Raw genomic sequence first — 21,432 nt, 5'->3', positions numbered from 1 at the left:
ATCCCTGGGTTGGGAAGATCCCCTGGAGAATGAAATGGCAATCCACTCCAGTATTCTTGCCTGGAAGAATAGCACCTATACTATAGCTCAACAGATAGAATTTATTCGTCTCCAACTTCCCTCTCTATTCACAAATAACCAGGTTAGAGCCATTACATAGCCATTGCCTTCTCCAGGGGCTCTTCGCAACCTAGGGATTGAATCTGGATCTCCTCCATTGCAGGTGGATCCTTTACCATCTGAGCCACCAGGGAAGCCCTAATACATATAGCAGCAGTACTTAAAAGTTTCTTGTGAAAACATCTGAATATATTGGAAAAAACAGTAGCAGCACTGGAAGAAGTATATGAAATATGCTCCAGTTAATGATTGATGCATCCAAACAAAGAGCATGTAAAATGTTAAGAACATATAATTTAAGAGTGCTTAAAAAATAAAAGGCTAATTCAAAGGAGTAAGAGGAGTGAGAGATTCATCTGAGAAAAATCATCATGGAGACAGGAGTTGATGAAAGACAGCAACCAGAAGCAGTGTGGAGATACAAAAGCTGTTAATAGCTTGAGAGAAAGAGAATGTCATCAAGTCATGTCCACTTGGAAACATGTGCAAATAGGAAAAGTACAAAGTCTTTTCATCTCCCAGTCCTTACAACTAAATTACTGACTCTGGAGAATCAGTCATAAGCTTGAAATTATAGCCTCATTACCCAGTTATATGCTTAATTAAATATTAAAGTCTACCTTGTGATGACAAAAGTGAATTCCATGGATACATAAAAATAAATCAGGCTTTTTTTTAAGGGTAGCTCAATTATCGGAGAAGGCAATGGCACCCCACTCCAGTACTCCTGTCTGGAAAATCCCATGGCCGGAGGAGCCTGGTAGGCTGCAGTCCATGGGGTCTCTAAGAGTCGGACATGACTGAGCAACTTCACTTTCACTTTTCACTTTCATGCATTGGAGAAGGAAATGGCAACCCACTCCAGTGTTCTTGCCTGGAGAATCCCAGGGACGGGGGAGCCTGGTGGGCTACCGTCTATGGGGTCACACAGAGTCGGACATGACTGAAGTGACTTAGCAGCAGCAGCAGCTCAATTATAATTATTAATTTATCTATAAATTCATGATTAAAATTACAAGATATAGAAATAGGACTAAGATTACAAGCCCTAAGAAAAACTCTAACATTTGAGGAAGAAACCAGTATTTTGTGAACAGTTTATATAATCACTTGAATTCTATTAATTAGAATTTCTAATTTTTTTTTTACATAATATAAGGTATATATCTGCTTTAGACTATGGGGAAGCCGAAAATATTGTGACTTTTTTATATTTGGTTTATCATAAAATTTTCAATGTGTGACTATTATAGTGTGTTGTAGGGCTCAATAATTCAGAGCAGATGGTGGTAGTTGCTCAAGTTAATGAACTGACTGTTTCTTTCTGCATGTGGCACATCCAATGTATCTCTACTGAAGATGTTCAGAAGAGAAAAAACCTACTAAGTCCAATTTCTGGGAAACAGAAGGCATGAGATACCAGTGTTGCTGCCTTGGCTGACCTGTCTTGTTCGAGTATTATGAAAAAGGCTGTACTCTCTCTACCAATTCATTGGCTGTCTTCAGAGATACATGGCAATTCTAAATTGGAATGAAAGCAAAAAATAAAAATGAAAAAGGATATACAAAGGATAGCAGATGAAAGGAAAATTATACTGTATATACAAAGAAGGAAGGAAGGGAGAAAGGAAGGAAGGGAGGGGTAGAGGAAGGAAGGGAGGAAAAGAATAGGGAGGCAAGGAAGGAACTAGAGGGACTCCATTTTTTGGACCTTGCTCCCCCTCTGTCCCACATATGAACACATTAATAAAAAGTCCTGGTACACCCTCCTTAATGGCAGCAGGAGGTGCAAACTACACAAGTTTTTGCTCTGGGCAGACTCACTCCTGCTTCACCCCTTAACCACCATAAAAATCCCACCCTGTTCTCCACATACAGCCTCAGTATATAAATTTAAAAAATCTTTTCATCCCCTCCTTGGTGTATGATGTCATCAGTCTTGACACTGAAACCAAATCTTAGGTGATGTCCACCTAACTACAAAAGCAATCTCATTAGCACTTGAAAGCAGCCTCAAGTTAGAGGTATGTGTGTTAAATCCCACCTAAGAGTGCTATATGGGGCTGTTCAGCACAAACCTAACACTGTATTGTTGTGAATGAGAGTCGGCACATCAAATGCATCCTCTAGAGAAATGGTTACTTTAATAGTCTTAAGGTTTGTTTTCTAAAGATCATATTCTGGTTTATTTGGGGGAACATTTTCCCTCAAAATAAACCAATCCTTATTAAAACAGGAATTTGGAGGGTGGAAAAAAGGTGACTATAATAGAAAAGAAAGAAATGAGGGAAATGAAAAAAAAAAAGACATCATGAAACATAAAGAGAAGGCAGTCAAATCTAATCCTTTCTTGTGAATCTTTTTATCCCAAGCAAAAAAATAAACGTCCCAACCATTTTCCTTCCCCAAATATGGGAATTGGTCTGTCCTACTCATAAGAGGGCTTTTCAGGTGGAACTAGTGGTAAAGAACTCAACTGCCAATGCAGAAGAAATAAGAGATGCAGGTTCAATCACTAGGTGAGGAAGATCCCCTGAAAGAGGGCATGGCAACATTCCAGTATTCTTGCCTGGAGAATCCCATGAACAAGAGGACCATTGTGGGCTGTCCACAGGGCCACAAAGAGTTGGACACAACTGAAGCTACTTAGCACACAGGCACACACCACCCATAATAATTAATTTAAAAAGGTTAATAACAATATGAAAATAAAATGTTATGTGATAACACTAAGGAATGCATTTGATTTAGAAAAACCAAGACAAGCCAAAAAATTAGACAATCCTTACTCACATTTAGTCTTCAAATGCCTAAGTGAGATGAGTTTGGTGGCCTAAAGGGAGCTTAATTTGAGTCCTTATGAAATTATCACAGAAGTTAGAATTAACTGGATAAGTGTAATAATATGTGCATGCATGTAGTTAAGTGTGTTATAATTACTTCAAAAACAGTATATCTTAGCTATGCTATGTTTTTGGTTATTTTCAAGTAAGGCTTTCCATAAAAACTTCAGCATTTAAAAATCCTATCAGGGTTTCCCTAGTGGTCCAGTGGTTAAGAATCTGCCTTGCAATGCAGAGGACACCAGTTCTATCCCTGATCCAGGAAGATCCTACATTCTGTGGAGCAGCTAAGTCCTTGCACCACAACTGCTGAGCCCATGTGCTGCAACTACTGAAGCCTGTGCACCTAGAGCCCATTCTCCACAACAAGAGGAGCCATGAGAGGAGAAGTCCGCACAAGACAACAAAAAGTAGCCCCCACTAGCTCGCCACAACTAAAGAACATCCATTCACAGACATGAAGACCCATCACAGTCAAAAATTAAAATAAACAAATCCCCCCCCAAAAAAATCTCATTAGTGTGTTAGATGATTCTAATAGTAGAGATATAACGGTTACACAGAAATGATGTTGAAATGGAGGTATGCAAGGTTGTTTATAATGCTGTCTCAATGTTTGCCTTTGCAAATTAACAGAAACTATCTTCACTGTACCTAGTATAAGGCTTTGCCTCTTTGGCATGAAGTAAGTTCATTGAAATAACCACCCATTGCTCTCTCTAATCCAAGCTCTGTTTGTCTAGGCTGATGACTAAAAGACCACATACCTTGACTTTATTGGCCTTGGTAGCCCTGCAAGCTCATGAGACAAATCACTGTTCAATTTTATTTTCATTTTGGTGTGCTTTTAGTTTTCATCTCATTTTGTTGGAAACATGATCATAAGAAAAACTGATACTTCTTCAAACTACACTCAGATAGGGAGAGTCAAAGAGAACACTTCCTCGTGGGCCTTGGTTCTTGGTAAAGATACAAAGAAGGATCTGAGGTCTTAACCATGGCAAAAACAAGTTTATCAAAGGAAGAACAGAAAGAATACCTCAAGAGAGAGATGGGCAAAGTCAAGAGAGGCACTGGAGATGGAATGATTAGGTATGAGGTTTTTCAAGACAAACTTTTACATATTCATCTAGGAGGGTATGGACTGACAGTTTTGATTGACATTTGCAAGTTACATAACAACAGGCTATAATATTTATGTCTTTCCCATAATTCAGTCTGTTGTAATCAGATGTATGCATGTATAGAATATTTATGAACACTTAACAGGCTCCCTGTGAAAAATTGTTAAGAAAATTCTTAAAGACATGGGAATACCAGCCACCTGACCCGCCTCTTGAGAACCCTGTATGCAGGTCAGGAAGAAACAGCTAGAACTGGACATGGAGCAAGAGACTGGTTTCAAATAGGAAAAGGAGTACATCAAGGCTATATATTGTCACCCTGCTTATTTAACTAATATGCAGAGTACATCATGAGAAACGATGGGCTGGAAGAAGCACAAGCTGGAATCAAGATTGCTGGGAGAAATATCAATAACCTCAGATATGCAGATAATTACCACCCTTATGGCAGAAAGTGAAGAAGAACTAAAAAGAGCCTCTTGATGAAAGTGAAAGAGGAGAGTGAAAAAGTTGGCTTAAAGCTCAACATTCAGAAAACTAAGATCATGGCATCTGGTCTCATCATTTCATGGCAAATAGATGAGGAAACAGTGGAAACAGTGACAGACTTTATTTTGGGGGGCTCCAAAATCACTACAGATGGTAATTGCAGCCATGAAATTAAAAGATGCTTACTCCTTGGAAGGAAAGTTATGACCAACCTAGACAGCACATTAAAAAGCAGAGACATTACTTTGTCAACAAAGGTCTGTCTAATCAAGGCTATGGTTTTTCCAGTAGTCATGTATGGATGTGAGAGCTGGACTATAAAGAAAGCTGAGCGCTGAAGAATTGATACTTTTGAACTGTGGTGTTGGAGAAGACTCTTGAGAGTCTCTTGGACTGCAAGGAAATCAAAGCAGTCTATCCTAAAGGAAATCAGTCTTGGGCGTATTTATTGGAAGGACTGATGTTGAAGCTGAAACTCCAATACTTTGGCCACCTGATGCAAAGAGCTGATTCATTTGCAAAGACCCTGATGCTGGGAAAGATTGAGGGCAGGAGGAGAAGGGGACGACAGAGGATGAGATGGTTGGATGGCATCACCGATTCAATGGACATGAGCTTGGTAAATTCCGGAAGTTGGTGATGGACAGGGAGGCCTTGCGTGCTGCGGTTCATGGAATCACAAAGAGTCAGACACAACTGAACGACTGAACTGAACTGAACAGGCTCCCTGCTACCTAAGGTCAGTTGAGGACACAGCCATACATCAAGGGTTCTAGGCCAGAGTTGGAGAAGCCTCTGTGGTTAGTTTGTATCCACTGTGAACCTAGGATTAATGTGCTGGAGTTGGAAAGGTTTCTGTGGTTGTTTTGTAGCATATCTTTGAGCTCTCCCAGACAACACTGGGGAGTATCTAAGGAGGGGTTTAGAGATCAGCTTGAATCCTTTTCAACTAGGCCAACATAGGTTGCATATGCCTTACTTCCTACCTAACAGAATCAGCTATTACAAATGTCTTTATTGTACTATTCACTCTCCAATTTATATGGACCATATGTTATGTATCCATTTATATTTCTATTTATTAAATGAATATCATTTGACCATCTATCATGTGCCTAGAAGTGTGAAAGATGCTAGAGATAAAAAGTGAACTAAAAAATAGAAATGGTTTTTCTCTCTGGAGCTTAAAACTCAGCAGGATAACAAACATTACAAAAGAAGTATATGTTTTGCAATCCATGAAAAGGGCTATGAAAGAAATGTAAGAAAGAATATATAAGAAACATGACTGACATTGGAGCTGATCTCTGAAGGTTGAGTGCTTGTCATCAAGTAAATAGAGGTGGTATGTTGAGGGACAGGCAAAAATCATCACAGATGGAGGTGTCAAATGGCATTCATATTCTTGTTATTATAAGATAAAATAAAACTATACTAAACTGCACTTTTCAGATAAAAATAAATTTTATGGGCTGAATGTTTTAGTTTTGGAAAAAAAAAACATAGATTTGTCTAATATGTAAAATTTACTCCTGTGTTCTGACTTAAACATTGGAAGATCAATTTCAGGGTAAAATTATACTTTATCATTGACTCAAAGCTCTAAAATGGACCTCAAAAGATTAAAGTTGGATCCCTAGATTCCTTCCAAGGGAAAAGAACAAAAACACTTAGAAACTAAAAATTTCTTATAATTGAGTAACCTTGAGTTACTTGAGTAACCTTGAACTCCAAAATATAAATTCAATCAGAGAAGTGAGAAAATGTAAAAACAAAGCAAAACAGTCAGGCAGAGACAAAATAATAATAGTTTACTCATAAAACAAAGTCAAGGACCTTTAATTCCTTTGTTTCTTTGTCAATTTAACACTGAAAATAAAAGGTAAGCTTTAATTTACTGGCTCAGTATGAGCTGTTGAGAAATTAAATCATTTTCACATTTGCATAACAAAATTTATTATCTGTAATTAACTAACCTTTAGAAAATTTATTTTTAATTTCCTCCTGTCAACATATCTGGAAAATGCCAAGCTAACAAGCATTAGCATATAAGCAACTACATTAGTGCAGAAGCTACAACAAGCATTAGATGGATGACGCAGTCAAGTCCTAAGTTAATTAAAGAGTTGTCATCACATTGTTCACTTGGAAACATATGGAGAGATATTTTGTATCATTGCTAAGTGACAACAAAATCATAAGACACCACTTTACATGCACTAATCAGCTGATAATCTAATCAGCACTGTTTGCTTGAAATTCCTTTATAGTTAAAACACATTAATGCCAAAGCAAAACCAAAATATGAAAATCCAATTGTCCTAATTCTAACTTTCATAACTCAATTGTAATGTACATATATTTTGTCATTTAATTTCAGAAGCAACAATTTTATAGTGCTACGTTTAAATTTTTCAATAATGAGAGTCAAGAAATTAATTTATTGTCTTTCTCCATTCTTGATATTGAAGAACTGAAATGTATATTTTCCCATTCATAAAATTTGATTATTAGGTCCTGATGTGAATATATATGCATTTTTCAGATTGCATGGCTATAGACTATTATTTTTTTATTTTCAATAATAAAAATTACCAAAAAATTTTAACCATATAACCCTCTGTTTTTCCTTAGTTTATCAAACTCTACTAAATGTTCTAAGTCATTACAATTCATAGAAAAGCACTGGGAGCAGGTGGCATTATGAATTCAAATTAGATCCAATGTGCAGAAGGACAGCAGGGGGGTTGTCTATATCATTTTCCTGAATGCTTGAAACCAACAATATTGTACATTTTCCAAACTAGTCAGGCCCTTACTGTTCCACAATTTTTCCCGTTACACTAGAGTGCTTTAGTTCCCTCAAGATACTTGTTTGTTCACTCATTAGATTCTTAACCTGGCACAAGAAATTTAATGTATTGATAATGAAAAAATGTAACACAAAGCAAAATAAAACAGATGACTTTTAAGACAGTTATAAAGGGTGAGTCATAATATCTTTTGATTGTATATACAGACCCATATGTATACACACAGAGTCAATATCTAAATGATGACATATCTGACTCTTACTAACAAAGTTAAAAATATAACATACTTTAAATTACATGGCATAGAAATATTTTTCTTAAATTTTTGATAGAGTATAAAATCTTTTCCTTAAAAATATTTTTGATAGATTAGAGCTTTATTTAATTCAAGTTTTAGAGAATATAAAAAGACTACAAGTTGTTAAAGAAACTGAGTATCTTTTTATCACTTATTTCTAATCACAAGAATTTGCAACATCACCTACTCAGCTATTGAAGCCAGAAATTTTTTATCCATCAATATTCATATTCATGAATCTAAGATCATGGCATCTGGTTCCATCACTTCAGGGGAAATAAATGGGGAAACAGTGGAAACAGAGATAGACTTTATTTTGGGGGTGCTCCAAAATCACTGCAGATGGTGATTGCAGCCATGAAATTAAAAGATGCTTGCTTATTGGAAGAAAAGTTATGACCAACCTAGACAGCATATTAAAAAGCAGAGACATTACTTTGTCAACAAAGGTCTGTCTAATCAAGGCTATGGTTTTTCCAGTAGTCACGTATAAATGCGAGAGTTGGACTATAAAGAAAGCTGAGCATTGAAGAATTGATGCTTTTGAACTGTGGTGTTAGAGAAGAGGCCTTGGACAGCAAGGAGATCCAACCAGTCCATCCTAAAGGATATCAGTCCTGAATATTCATTGGAAGGACTGATGCTGAAGCTCCAATACTTTGGCCACCTGATGCGAAGAAGCTACTCACTGGAAAAGACCCTGATACTGGGAAGGACTAAAGGCAGGAAGAGAAGGGGATGACAGAGGATGAGATAGTTGGACGCATCACAGACTCAATGAACATGAGTTTGAGTAAACTCCAGGAGTTGGTGATGGACAGGGAGGCCCGGCGTGCTGCAGTCCATGGGGTCACAAAAAGTCAGACATGGCTGAGTGACTGAACTGAACTGATACATATGCATGTCCTTCAGATTTTATCCCCTAAGATTCACTCAGTTCTCCTACTTATTTCGACCCCTATCAAGTCCACCTTGTTCCAAGTCAACATCCTCTGTGACCAGGTTACTGAAAGTATTACTCAGTTGTGTTCAACTCTTTTTGGTCCCATGGGCTGTGGCCCAACAGGCTCCCCTGTCCATGGAATTCTCCAGGCAAAAATACTGGAGTGGGTAACCATTCCCTTCTCCAGGGGATGTTCCTGACCCAGGGATCAAACCCAGGACTCTTGCATTTCAGGCAGATTCTTTATTGTCTGAAGCACCCTGGATTATTCCAATACAATTCACAGCTCTCCTAAAGAATTTACATTTACCAAGCATTAAATTGTTTCTCTTTTTTTATAGAAATTTCTTTAAGATGGTATTCTTGTTCTAATCTTATAAATGAGTGAGAAAAGTAAATCCCCAGTGGTAACTGAGCAGGACCCTATGGGGCTTTCCCAGAATAGACCACCCCCATGTCCTCTGTCTCCTTTTTGTTCCTGGAAAAATTTTAGACTCTTGGGCCCTCCCTGAGTTCCAAAAATAAATTTAATCAGAGAAGCGAGAAAATGCAGAAACAAAGGAAAACAGTCAGGCAGAGACAAAATAATAATAGTTTAGTCACAAAACAAAGTCAAGGACCTTTAATTGCCCCTCCAGGGCTATAGATAATATTCTGAGCCATATGCTTTGAACTGTTTTACAGGTACTGAAATCCCCAGCAGGGAGAAGAAATTCACTTCATTATGACCAGAAGCATGTAAACTTCAGTCTGGTTGGAACCAGAAGGTTGATTATATCGATTCCTGATTACCCCACTGTCAAGTGATCAAAATAATGTCCATAATATGACCGTACACCCCACAACCCTCTCCCTCACCCTGTTTCTTTAAAAACTTTCCCCTAAAAGACATCTAGAAGTTATGTTTTTCTGAGCATTAGCTGCCTGCATTCCTTACTTGGCTCCTGCAGTAAACTCTGCACTTTCCTTCAGTACAGTGGTGTCAGTAGGTTGGCTTTACTGCATGCTGGGGAACAGACTCAAGTCTGGTTTGGTAACAATATTATTTACATCATAAGACAATTTAACAGATTATTACTAAAATATATCAAGGCAGGCTCTTATCAAATCAACATTATGGGCTACTACTTTGTTGCAAGAAAAGGAACCCATGCTCCGGGGCCTAAGAGTAGGCTCTTGTCTAATACTTGGAAGTGAATTCTCCCAAGCAGACACATATGCTGAGAAAGCACGAGACTTTATTGGAAAGGGGTGCCTGGGTGAAGAGCAGGAGGGTTAGGGAACCCAAGAGGACTGCTCTGCCACATGGCTAGCAGTCTCAGGTTTTACAGTGATAAAATGAGTTTCCAGGTTGTCTCTGGCCAATCATTGTGACTCAGGGTCCATCCTGGTGGTGCACGCATTGCTCCTCCAAGATGGATTCCAGAGAGGAGGATTCTGGGAGGTTGGTAAGCCATGTGGTGTCTCCTTTTGACCTTTCTTGAGTTCTTCCAGTTGGTGGTGATTTGTTAGTTCTGTGTTCCTTAACAGGATCTCCCATCATAAAACAACTCATGCAAATGGTTACTCTGGTGCCTGGCCAGGTAGGTGGTTTCAGTCAGGGTTTCCCTGAACAACTTTATAAAATATAAACTGTGAAAGGGAAAAATGAATGATACTTTATATCACATAAGTTTTACTAATGTCATTAGCATTGTTGTCAAGCTGTTTTTATTTATCAAAACATAGCAAAAGCTGGGAGAAGGCAATGGCACCCCACTCCAGTACTGTTTCCCGGAAAATCCCATGGATGGAGGAGCCTGGTAGGCCGCAGTCCATGGGGTCGCTAAGAGTCAGGACACGACTGAGCAACTTCACTTTCACTTTCCACTTTCATGCATTGGAGAAGGAAATGGCAACCCACTCCAGTGTTCTTGCCTGGAGAATCCCATGGACAGAGAAGCCTGGTAGGCTGCAGTCCATGGGGTCACACAGAGTTGGACACAACTGAAGTGACTTAGCAGCAGCAGCATAGCAAAAGCTACAGGAAAAATGATTTTAAAATGATAAACTATATTTTCTAATGTGAATAAAGCAAATTTATCTTTGCTTTTCCTAGTGGTTTCTTTTTCCAAATTCCTCATTCATCTGACAAAGTAACACTAATATTAGGACCAATAAAAGTTGTTTGGGGGTTGTTTTTTTTTTCCCCCCTTATCTGGTGTTATTGAAGACAAAAAAAAAAAAAAAAACACAGAAGTCAAAAATTCATCACTAAATTTTGTGTATCTCTGAGTTCCCAGATGCATCTCCCACAGAAAATTTTGTCCTCAGCCTCTCTTCTCTCAGCCACCCACTCCCCACCTTGCATTGCATCTATTTTCCAATCTCTGTCTTCTCAAGGCCCAGAAACTCCTCTAACTCCTATCTTGGCAGCAGCAGAGGGAAATTAAACATTTCTTTGCCTTAAACAATCTCCTTTCAAGGATGATCCATTTAAGTTTGTCAAGCAGAGTGATTTACCATTTCATTTCCCTGTCCATCCCATTTTCTTGAAACAAGGTTCAAACAATTTACCACCACAAGATCAAACCTGTCAATACTAAAGGAACTCAACCCTGAATATTCATAGGAAGGACTGATGCTGAAGCTCCAATGCTTTGGCCACATGATGCAAAGAGCTGACTCATTGGGAATGACCACAATGCTGGAAAAAATTGAGGGCAGGAGGAGAAGGGGCTGACAGAGGATGAGATGTTTGGATGACATCACCGACTCAACGGACATGAATATGAGCAAACTCCTGGAGACAGTGAAGAACAGGGAAGCCTGGCATGCTGCAGTCCATGAAGTGGCAAAGAGTTGGACATGACTTAGTGACTGAACAACAACAACAACAGTGAAAGGGCCCATTAAAGCCTTTCCTGAAATTTCATATGACAAAAGACACCCCCACCAATCAGGAAATGCCAAAGATTTTAGGAGTTCTGTGACAGCAGTTGGGGACAAAAACCAAACACGTATATACTGTTTATCATACTATAGATATAAAAGCATGATTCATGTAAATAATTCATTTCATTCAAGTTCTTTTGTTGTTATGGGGCTCTAATTTATTTTCTCTTTCTTTTTTGTATACCTACCTTGTTTTGTAGTTATAATTCTTTAAACACAAACAATGTTGTCAAAATTAATATTATATATAATGTCTACATGGAAGAAATAGGTAAACTGTTTGAAAGAAAAATCTACAAATGATTAGATTAATAATATTCTGTCAGATTAGTGTTTATTAACTGTCTACCTTGAATGATCCTAGTTCTATAAGCAATGGAATAAAATAGCATTCAAATGACAGTTGAGCATAGAGCAAAATTACCTTAATGTGTATATTATTTAAGTGTAGAAGCTGAGTTTTATCAATACTTTATCCATAGAACATACCATAAGTCTTGGCATAGAATATACTTAATAAGTACTAAATAAATAAATGTATTCAAATTATGAAGCATGACTTTAAAAACATTTATATAATTTAGATATAGATATTCTCTATTTCCATTTCCTGGACTCAGAGGAAAGTACCATTTCCCTGCTTATTTCTGTGTTACATTGGGGCTAAGGGATTAAATAGATTGTCCGTAGAATATGGACAGAAGTGTTAAAATCAATTCCAGATCTGGCACCTAAAATGTCTCCTGTGATTCTTACTGCTTCATTTCTTCCCATCTCTGTGGCTGAAAGCTAAGGACTTAAAGATAGTAGAGCCATATGTGAAATAAAATTCATATTTTATGGCAAGACAAGAAAAATTTAAACAAAAAATCTTCTCTGCCCTTTGGCTTCCTCTCTCCCCTGCCCTGAGCATTGTATATATGCATTTTGCATCAACCAAATCATCTTTACTGGCAGGAATACCTGCTCAGTCAAAACCAGCAACATTCTCCTGGCGTCAACAAGATAGCTCCTGAGAAAATGATATGTTCTTCCTTCATCTTTTACAGGGTCACATGACCCACCACAATGATGCTTAGATCTGGTCTATGTAAACTCAATAACATGTTTTTTGATGTATGTAGCCCTTAGGGTCAAAGACCTGATATAACTGTGTCTTGACTTCTAATGGGCAGAACAGTTCTCAGAGACTTTTAAGATGCTCTTCCTGGATTATAATCCTCACTTCGGTTCAGTTGCTCAGTCATGTCCGACTCTTTGTCACCCCATGGACTGTAGCACAACAGACTTCCCTGTCCATCACCATCTCCCAGAGCTTGCTCAAACTCAAGTCCATCGAGTCGGTGATGCCATCCAACCATCTCATCCTCTGTTGTCCCCTTCTCCTCCTGCCTTCAATTTTTCCCAGAATCAGGGTATTTTCCAATGAGTCAGTTCTTCGAATCAGGGGGCCAAAGTATTGGAGCTTCAGCATCAGTCCTTCCAGTGAATATTCAGGAGTGATTTCCTTTAGGATAGACTGTTCTGATCTCCTCGAAGTCCAAGGGACTCTCAAATTTGGCTTAAATAAAATTCTTCTTTTTTTCTTACATTGACGAAATTCCCATCAATACATATGATGGAAAGTCACTGGATCCTTAAGCAATTTTGTAGAGGAAGGAAACTTAAGTGAATTGCTTGACCTTCATCAAATTGTGATAAAAGCCAGAAATATCAAAACTTTTGTTGCAGTAATTGTAATGGCATAACCCATGTTTATGACATTGGAGTAGGAAGAAGTGGCATTGCAACTGCTTTGACTTTCAAGCTGAGAAACAACCAATGTGATCAAAGAGGCAATAAACTAGATAAGTATAGTCAATATTAGCCAAGACACATTTAGCTCAAAATTTATTTACATATTCATTTTTCTCCATCCTACGAAGGCTCTATTGTGGCTCCACTGTAATCCTTAGTACATAGAATCAAAGCATTTAAAAGCATTTCAGAGGTTATTTTGTTCAACCATTATCTGTGCAAGAACCATGTCTGTAATCACCCTGACACATGGTCTTCCAAATGAAGCTATGCAGTCTAAAAATCATTGTGAAGGAAAATTTTATATAGCTAGGAAATCAACCCTGAATATTCATTGGAAGGACTGATGTTGAAGATGAAACTACAATACTTTGACCTCCTGATAAGAAGAGTCAACTCATTAGAAAAGACCCTGATACTGGGAAGGATTGAAGGCATGAGAAGGGGATGACAGAGGATGAGATAGTTGGATGGCATCACTGACTCCATGGGCATATGTTTGAGCAAGCTCTGGAAGATGGTGAAGGACAGGGAAGCCTGGTGTGCTGCAAGGTCATGGGGTCACAGAGTCAGACATAACTGAGTGACTGAACAACAGCACCACCTGCTGCTTGCTCTGTTTATAGCTGTTACAGAATATAGATGAGAGATAGATTTTTTAGGAAAAGACTGATAAAAAATAAACAACTTTTTAAAAACTTTATGAGTGTTAAGATTATGCAAGAAATGAATCACAAATTTTATCTTTTAAATTCACTTCACTCTTCCTTTGTAACAAAACAGAGAATTGAAGATTATTTTCTATATATGTGTTCAGTCACTCAGTCGTGTCTGACTGAGCAACAGTATGGACTGTAGCCCTCCAAGCTCCTTTGCCCTTAGGATTTCCCTGAAAGAATACTAGAGTGGAGTGCCATTTCCTCCTCCAGGGGATCTTCCTGACCCAGGGATTGAACCTGCAACTCTTGCGTCTCCTGCTTTGGCATGCGAATTCTGCCACCTGGGAAATTTTCAAGGATATCACAAATGCTGAGTTATGACTATCATCATATGTACCCTTAGGTTTTCCTTCTCCAAGTTGATCAAGACATTTTTTATCCTCTATCTACCAGTGGATTTACTTTAAAAACTTTCCCTGAGGTGATGTTGAAATGACCAAGATTATCTGATGGGCTGTCCATATTCAATAACATCATTCTTTAGAAAACAGCTCAGCTTATATGTGTTTTGAAAAGATGCAAAGATTAAAGTGCAAAACTTCAAATATATTGTCCATCCATTCGGTATTTTTCCCATATAAGTGACCTGGTTTTTACTGTGGCACTCAGTTGTCTCTATAATTATCAGCAGAAAAATTTTTACTAAGGAGCAGTTTACAGAAATAACTATCTGCATAAAATGGTTTTTTTAAAGAATTTTACTTTAAGCAAGATTTCAAAGGCAAAACTAAAGACAAATAATAAAACAAGTCATTGAAAAAGGGAATTTGACAATTAGGGGAAGAAAAAAAAATTTTGTTATTTCCAATAAAAATGTATGTTTTGGCTTGAAATTTGAAAAAAAAAAAACTATTAAGAGTTTTGTTATTTCAAAAAAAAAAAAAACTATTAAGAGTTATTAAGAGAGTGGGGGCTTCTCTGGTGGCTCAGTCGGTAAATAACCCATCTGCAATGCAGGAGACCTGGGTTCAATACCTGTGTTGGGAAAATTCCATGGAGAAGGGCATGGTATTCTTCAGGCAAGTATTCTTGCCTGAAGAATCCCATAGAGGAGCCTGGTGCACTACAGTCCATGGGATTGCAAAGTATTGGAAAGAAAGAAAGAAAGAAAGAAAGTGAAGTCGCTCAGTCATGTCCCAGTCTTTGCTACCACATGGACTGTAGCCTACTAGGCTCCTCTGTTCATGGGATTTTCCAGGCAAGAGTACTGGAGTGGGCTGCCATTTCTTTTGTTAGGGATTATTCCCAACCCAGGGACTGAACCCGGGTCTCCCGTAATGTGGCTTTTACCATCTGAGCCACCTAGGAAGTCCAAAAACGTGTTGGAAAGTACTGAGCAACTAAGCACATTAAAAGAGGAAATGATAACATTTACATGTCCATGGAAAACTCAATCACAGTTTTTACTATAAACAATACAAGTAGGCAGGAATGAATAAGAAATCTTGGTTTCAATGAGACAAAAATATACCTATTTTGACTATGATGAACAAATATGATTGTATTTAATTTGCCAGTGATTCCTTATAACATCTAACATATTCATATACACTGATTGCACTTACCAAAATACACTATTGGCTGTAAATGTTACTACTTACAGATATTAACAACTATCTAATATAGCATCATGGCAACCAGTTGTGGGAATTTTATTCTTTTTTTTTTTTTTTTTTTTTACACGGGATCCAGCTCGCCATGGAGCACAGCCCCAAGACGCTCCCCATCTCCACAACGTCGCAGGAGCAGCGTATGCCAACAAGATGGAGACAGCACCTGAGAATTTTATTCTTTAAACATCGGCTATCTTCATGTATGTCAGAATTATTTCCTACTGATTTATTCCTGTATTTACATAGTTTATATCACAGAGCTGATTTGCAGTATTTTTCTCGTCACTAAATTAAATCTGCCCAGCTGAGAAAGAATCAGTTAGAACAGCTACAACTAATGAATAGCTAATGCTGTTTACCATGCAATTATCTTGCCTGAAATAACAGGCTTACGTACAGCAGTTGATAGGATAATTTATCAGATATTATCCCTCTTTTCAGAGGCTTCATCTTGAATCATGCAAAATAAATTTTGACAGCATCATTAAGTTTCTAATTAACTTACAAAGAATTTTTGAAATATCTTTCTTCACAAGTCATTTTTCCATATTTTCTCCTAATTGCTATTAGTTTTTTTTTCAAGTGAAAACACAGTGGTACTACCTTTTAATTTTTGTGAAACTTGTGCAAGGAAATTTTGGTTGCATTATGAATGAGGCATGGCAAAACAGACTTCACTTGGTTTATTCAATCCCTGGATACTCTGATTTTTAAGCAGAGATTGACTGAGACGTGACTCATTAACAACATTCATGAATCTATGTTTATTGTCCACGTTTATTGAGTGATTACCATAGGCTAGTATTTTCCACAACAAAATACGGAAAATTCTTAAAGAGATGGGAATATCAGACCACCTGACCGGCCTCCTGAGAAATCTGTATGCAAGACAAGAAACAATAGTTAGAACTGGACATGGAGCAACAGCCTGGTTCCAAATTGGGAAAGGAGTATGTCAAGACTGTATAGTCGCCCTGCTTATTTAAGTTATATGCAGAGTACATCATGCGAAATGCAGGACTGGATGAAAAACAAGCTGGATCAAGATTGCTGGGAGAAATATCTATAATCTCATATAGGCAGAAGACACCACCCTATGGTAGAAAGCAAAGAAGTAAAGAGCCTCTTGATGAAAGTGAAAGAGAATGCAAAAATTGGCCTAAAACTCAACATTAAAAACACTAAGATGATGGCATCCAGTCGCATTACTTCATGGCAAATAGATGGGGAAACAATGGAAATAGTGACAGACTTTATTTTCTTGGGTTCCAAAATCACTGCAGATGGTGACTGCAGCCATGAAATTAAAAGACGCTTACTCTTTGGAAGAAAAGCTATGATAAACCTAGACAGCATATTAAAAAAGCAAAGACATTACTTTACCCACAAAGGTCCATCTAGTCAGAGCTATGGTTTTTCCAGTAGTCAAATATGGATGTGAGTGTTGTACTATAAAGAAAGCTGAGTGCTTAAGAATTGATGCTTTTTAAGTATGGTGTTGGAGAAGACTCTTGAGAGTCCCCTGGACTGCAAGGAGATCCAACCAGTCCATCCTAAAGAAAATCAGTCCTGAATATTCATTGGAAAGACTGATGCTGAAGCTGAAACTCCAATACTTTGGCCACCTGATGCGAAGAACTGACTCATTTGAAAAGACCCTGATGCTTGGAAAAATTGAAGGTGAGAGGAGAAGGGGACAACAGAGGATGAGATGGTTGGATGGCATCATTCACTCCATGGACATGAGTTTGAGCAAGTTCCATGAGTTGGTGATAGACAGGGAGGTCTGGCATGCCGCAATCCATGGGGTCGCAAAGAGTCGGACTTGACTGAGTGACTGAACTGAATTGAACTGATAGGCTAGGTTCTAAGTACTTTACATTTATTAATTAATTACCAGTCAGTTATCTAGCAATGAATAGGATTTGAGAATTGACCTAATCTGGTTAAACACTGCCATTAAGAAAATCACATGGGTTTCCCTCGTAGCTCAGCGTGTAAAGAATGTGCCTGCAATGTAGGAGACCTGGGTTCGATTCCTGGATCAGGAAGAGACCCTGGAGAAGGAAATGGCAACCCACTCCAGGATTCTTGCCTGGAGAATCCTGTGGACAGAGGAGCCTGGAAGGTTATAGTCCATGGGGTCGCAAGAGTCAGACAGGGTTTAGCGACTAAACCACCACAAGAAAACCAGGTAAGATTGATAATCCAGCAGTAACTTTGGATATTTGAGAAAAAAAGTTACCATTTTAAGGAAACATTGAGTTATTTATGGTACTAATCCAGGTAGTTAGAGGAGGTGAATGGGCACCATTCCACTTCTTAGAATTTGCTTTCTATATTGATGTTTCAGCATTATTTTAGATCAAAAAGTAACATTGTAGGATCCTCAAGGATTTTAATTAAATTGTGTAAAATGTGTTTTCTCCTTTTTCTGTAGATTTTGTTCATTTCCTGTTTATACAAGGTAATACATATTCAAAACAGGCTTAGGGCCCCATGGTTTGTCCTAAATGATATGGTGCAGGTTGATTTCTCCAGCAAATTCTCTTGCCTCTTTTGCTTCCAGCAGTTAGGATTTTGTTAATGCCTTAAGCCAATTCAATTTTTCATTCTTGTTCTTATGCAGGCAGAGGAAAATAGAAGGATGAAGGGGGAACGCACCATCAAACCATGTATGTTAAAAGGAAATATTTATGTATCTTACACGAATAATAGCTCATAGCTCCGACAGGACCCACACAAAGGGAAGCTGAACTGTCAGATTGGTTTGAACCTCCAAGGGAACAGAATGTTTTCTTTTAAACTTAAAATCAATAATGACTCACCAAACACAGTTTTGAAAATCCAGCCAGAGGTTTTCTTTATATTTTCTAAAATTATGACAATGTTTTATTACTGTGCTAGAAAAAATAGAATGTGTTATTGCTAAAAGCTAAAATATTGATCCAAAATACTGAGCCTAGAATTCTAAGCAATTAAAAGATCCACCCTATATGTTTAATATACCTTACAGGATACATTTATTATTTTTAAATAACTCTAGTCCATTTCTTTCCATAAGCTTTCACTGTCATAATCTCTTCCTCTTTTCAAAAGTCTAGTAAGACTTCAATTTTCCTTCACAGTTGTTAGTCATTCTTCTGAAGAAGAAAAATGATTTGGGAAATGATGTGGAATGTGATTCTCCTGCTGTTTTCAATCCAGAAGATGCTATGGGGTGGAACCTGCCTGGGGTCCCTGCTGATCCTTAATGTTCTATCAGCATTCCCAAAGAGTCACCCTAAACAGCAGTTTTATCTATTTCTTTCCCCATGTAGAAAATGCAATTATTATCTCTGGGTGAGATTTTCATAGATTAATAAAACTGTACCCTAAGACCATTTGAGGATAATGACTAATTGATTCATGCACTCAGTCATTCATTAATTCTTACACTTGTGCATTTGTGTATCAGTTCATTTACCAAGTACCCTGTCTACTAGGGTTTATGATAAAATGGTGACTTTTTAAAATAATTCACTTTTTATCACACATTGAAAGTGGGCATTTTGGCTAATGTGATTGGAATGGTGCTCCATGCTGTCACATTAGTTGGGTCCGACTCTTTGGAACTCTGTGGACTGAAGCCCATCAGGCTTCTCTGTCCATGGGATTCTCTAGGCAAGAGTGCTGGGGGGCGGGGGGTGGGGTGGTTACCGTGCCCTCCTCCAGGGGACCTTCCAAACCCAGGGATCACACTTGCATCTCTTATGTCTCCTGCATTGGCAGGTGGGTTATTTACCACTAACGCCACCTGGGAAGCCCCAGTGTGATTGGAACTGTTCATATTCAAATTGGAATGGAGTGGATGTAACATATATACCAAAGACCCACATGAAACTCAACACACTCAACTAATATGTCACAGATCGTATTTTCATTACTTTCAGTATCTAAAAGTCTTGCAACCTTCGAAACACCTCTGGCTCTGTTAACCGGTAGCACATGTATGGATGTGAGAGTTGGACTGTGAAGAAGGCTGAGCGCCGAAGAATTGATCCTTTTGAACCGTGGTGTTGGAGAAGTCTCCTGAGAGTCCCTTGGACTGCAAGGAGATCCAACCAGTCCATTCTGAAGGAGATCAGTCCTGGGATTACTTTGGAAGGAATGATGCTAAAGCTGAAACTCCAGTACCTTGGCCACCTCATGCGAAGAGTTGATTCATTGGAAAAGACCCTGATGCTGGGAGGGATTGGGGGCAGGAGGAGAAGGGGACGACAGAGGATGAGATGGCTGGATGGCATCACTGACTCGATGGACATGAGTTTGAGTGAACTCCGGGAGTTGGTGATGGACAGGGAGGCCTGGCGTGCTGCAATTCATGGGGTCACAAAAGTCAGACACAACTGAGCGACTGATCTGATCTGATCTGATAAGACTTGCACATCAGCATATATGTTACATTTTGCTGAGATATTTAATTTATAATGATTTCAACAAATATGTAGCAAAGACATTTTTTTCCATTTCCTCTTCCCTTAACTTCTACTTCTATCAGACTTTGCTGATCACCAGTGTTCTTAGTATTATCTGAAAAATATATGACCATTGTACATTATATATGTGTATATTGGGGGCTTTCCCAGTGGCTTAAAAGTAAAGAATCTGCTTCCAATGCAGAATGCTCAGGAGATGCATGTTCAACCCCTGAGTCAAGAAGATCCCCTGGAGGAGGGCATGGCAACCCACTCCAGTATTCTAGCCAGACAGGTAGGCTACAGTCCATAGGGTTGCAAAGAGGCAGACACAACTGAAGTGAATGAATGTATATATATGTATACATATATATATATAATCATTAGTAGAACACCTTAAGCTAATACAATATTGTATGCCAATTTTTTCTCAACATGTAAATTAATAAAAAATACCTGCTATACTAATTCAAATTGAGTTGTAATGTATATTGCTTTGCAGTCCTGTTTGAATTTTTAAAAGAGATTCCTAATGGAAAACTATCAAATTCTGGACACCTTTTGAGAAACAATATTTTAGAGGATGGACCACCTAAAAAAATAAGCCATAAGAAGCTGCAACTGCCATCCATACCAAGGGTAGTTGTGAGACGAATACCAGCAAGACATTGCAAACAGGCAAATGTCCCACAAAAAGGTGACTGAATGCACAGGAGCTGTATTACTCAAGGAGAGACTTGAATAAAAAGCAAAGTGGCCCCAACTGACTTTTGCAACGTTAGCATTCTAGAGGTGACATGATGTAGTGAAGAAATCATGAACCCTAGCATATGTGTAACTGTGCCTGTCACTTATCAGCTATTTAGTCTCAAACAACTAACAAACTATCTTGTTTCAGTTTTTCCATCTGGTTGGCAACTATGGCCAACAGTCCAAAGTCAAGCCACTTGTTATTGTATAAAACGTTTTACTGGAGCACAGCCAATTCAGTTATATATTCTCTATGACTGCTCATGCCCTACAATGACAGAGTTGAGTATTGCAACATAAATCATACAGTCTTAAAAAATAATATTTGAATAAATATGACAAAATTATTCTTATTTGAATAATAAGATAAAATTAAAAGTTTGGTGAGGTAATGAAAGTGAAGTCACTCAGTCGTGTCTGACTCTGCAACTCCATGGACTGTAGCCCACCAGGCTCCTCAGTCCATGCAATTCTCCAGGCAAGAGTACTGGAGTGGGTTGCCATTTCCTTCTCCAGCGGATCTTCCTGACCC

The sequence above is a fragment of the Bos indicus x Bos taurus genome, chromosome 1 (assembly GCF_003369695.1).
Source record: "Bos indicus x Bos taurus breed Angus x Brahman F1 hybrid chromosome 1, Bos_hybrid_MaternalHap_v2.0, whole genome shotgun sequence".
Taxonomy (NCBI): domain Eukaryota; kingdom Metazoa; phylum Chordata; class Mammalia; order Artiodactyla; family Bovidae; genus Bos; species Bos indicus x Bos taurus.
Note: the sequence above shows the minus strand (reverse complement) of the source record.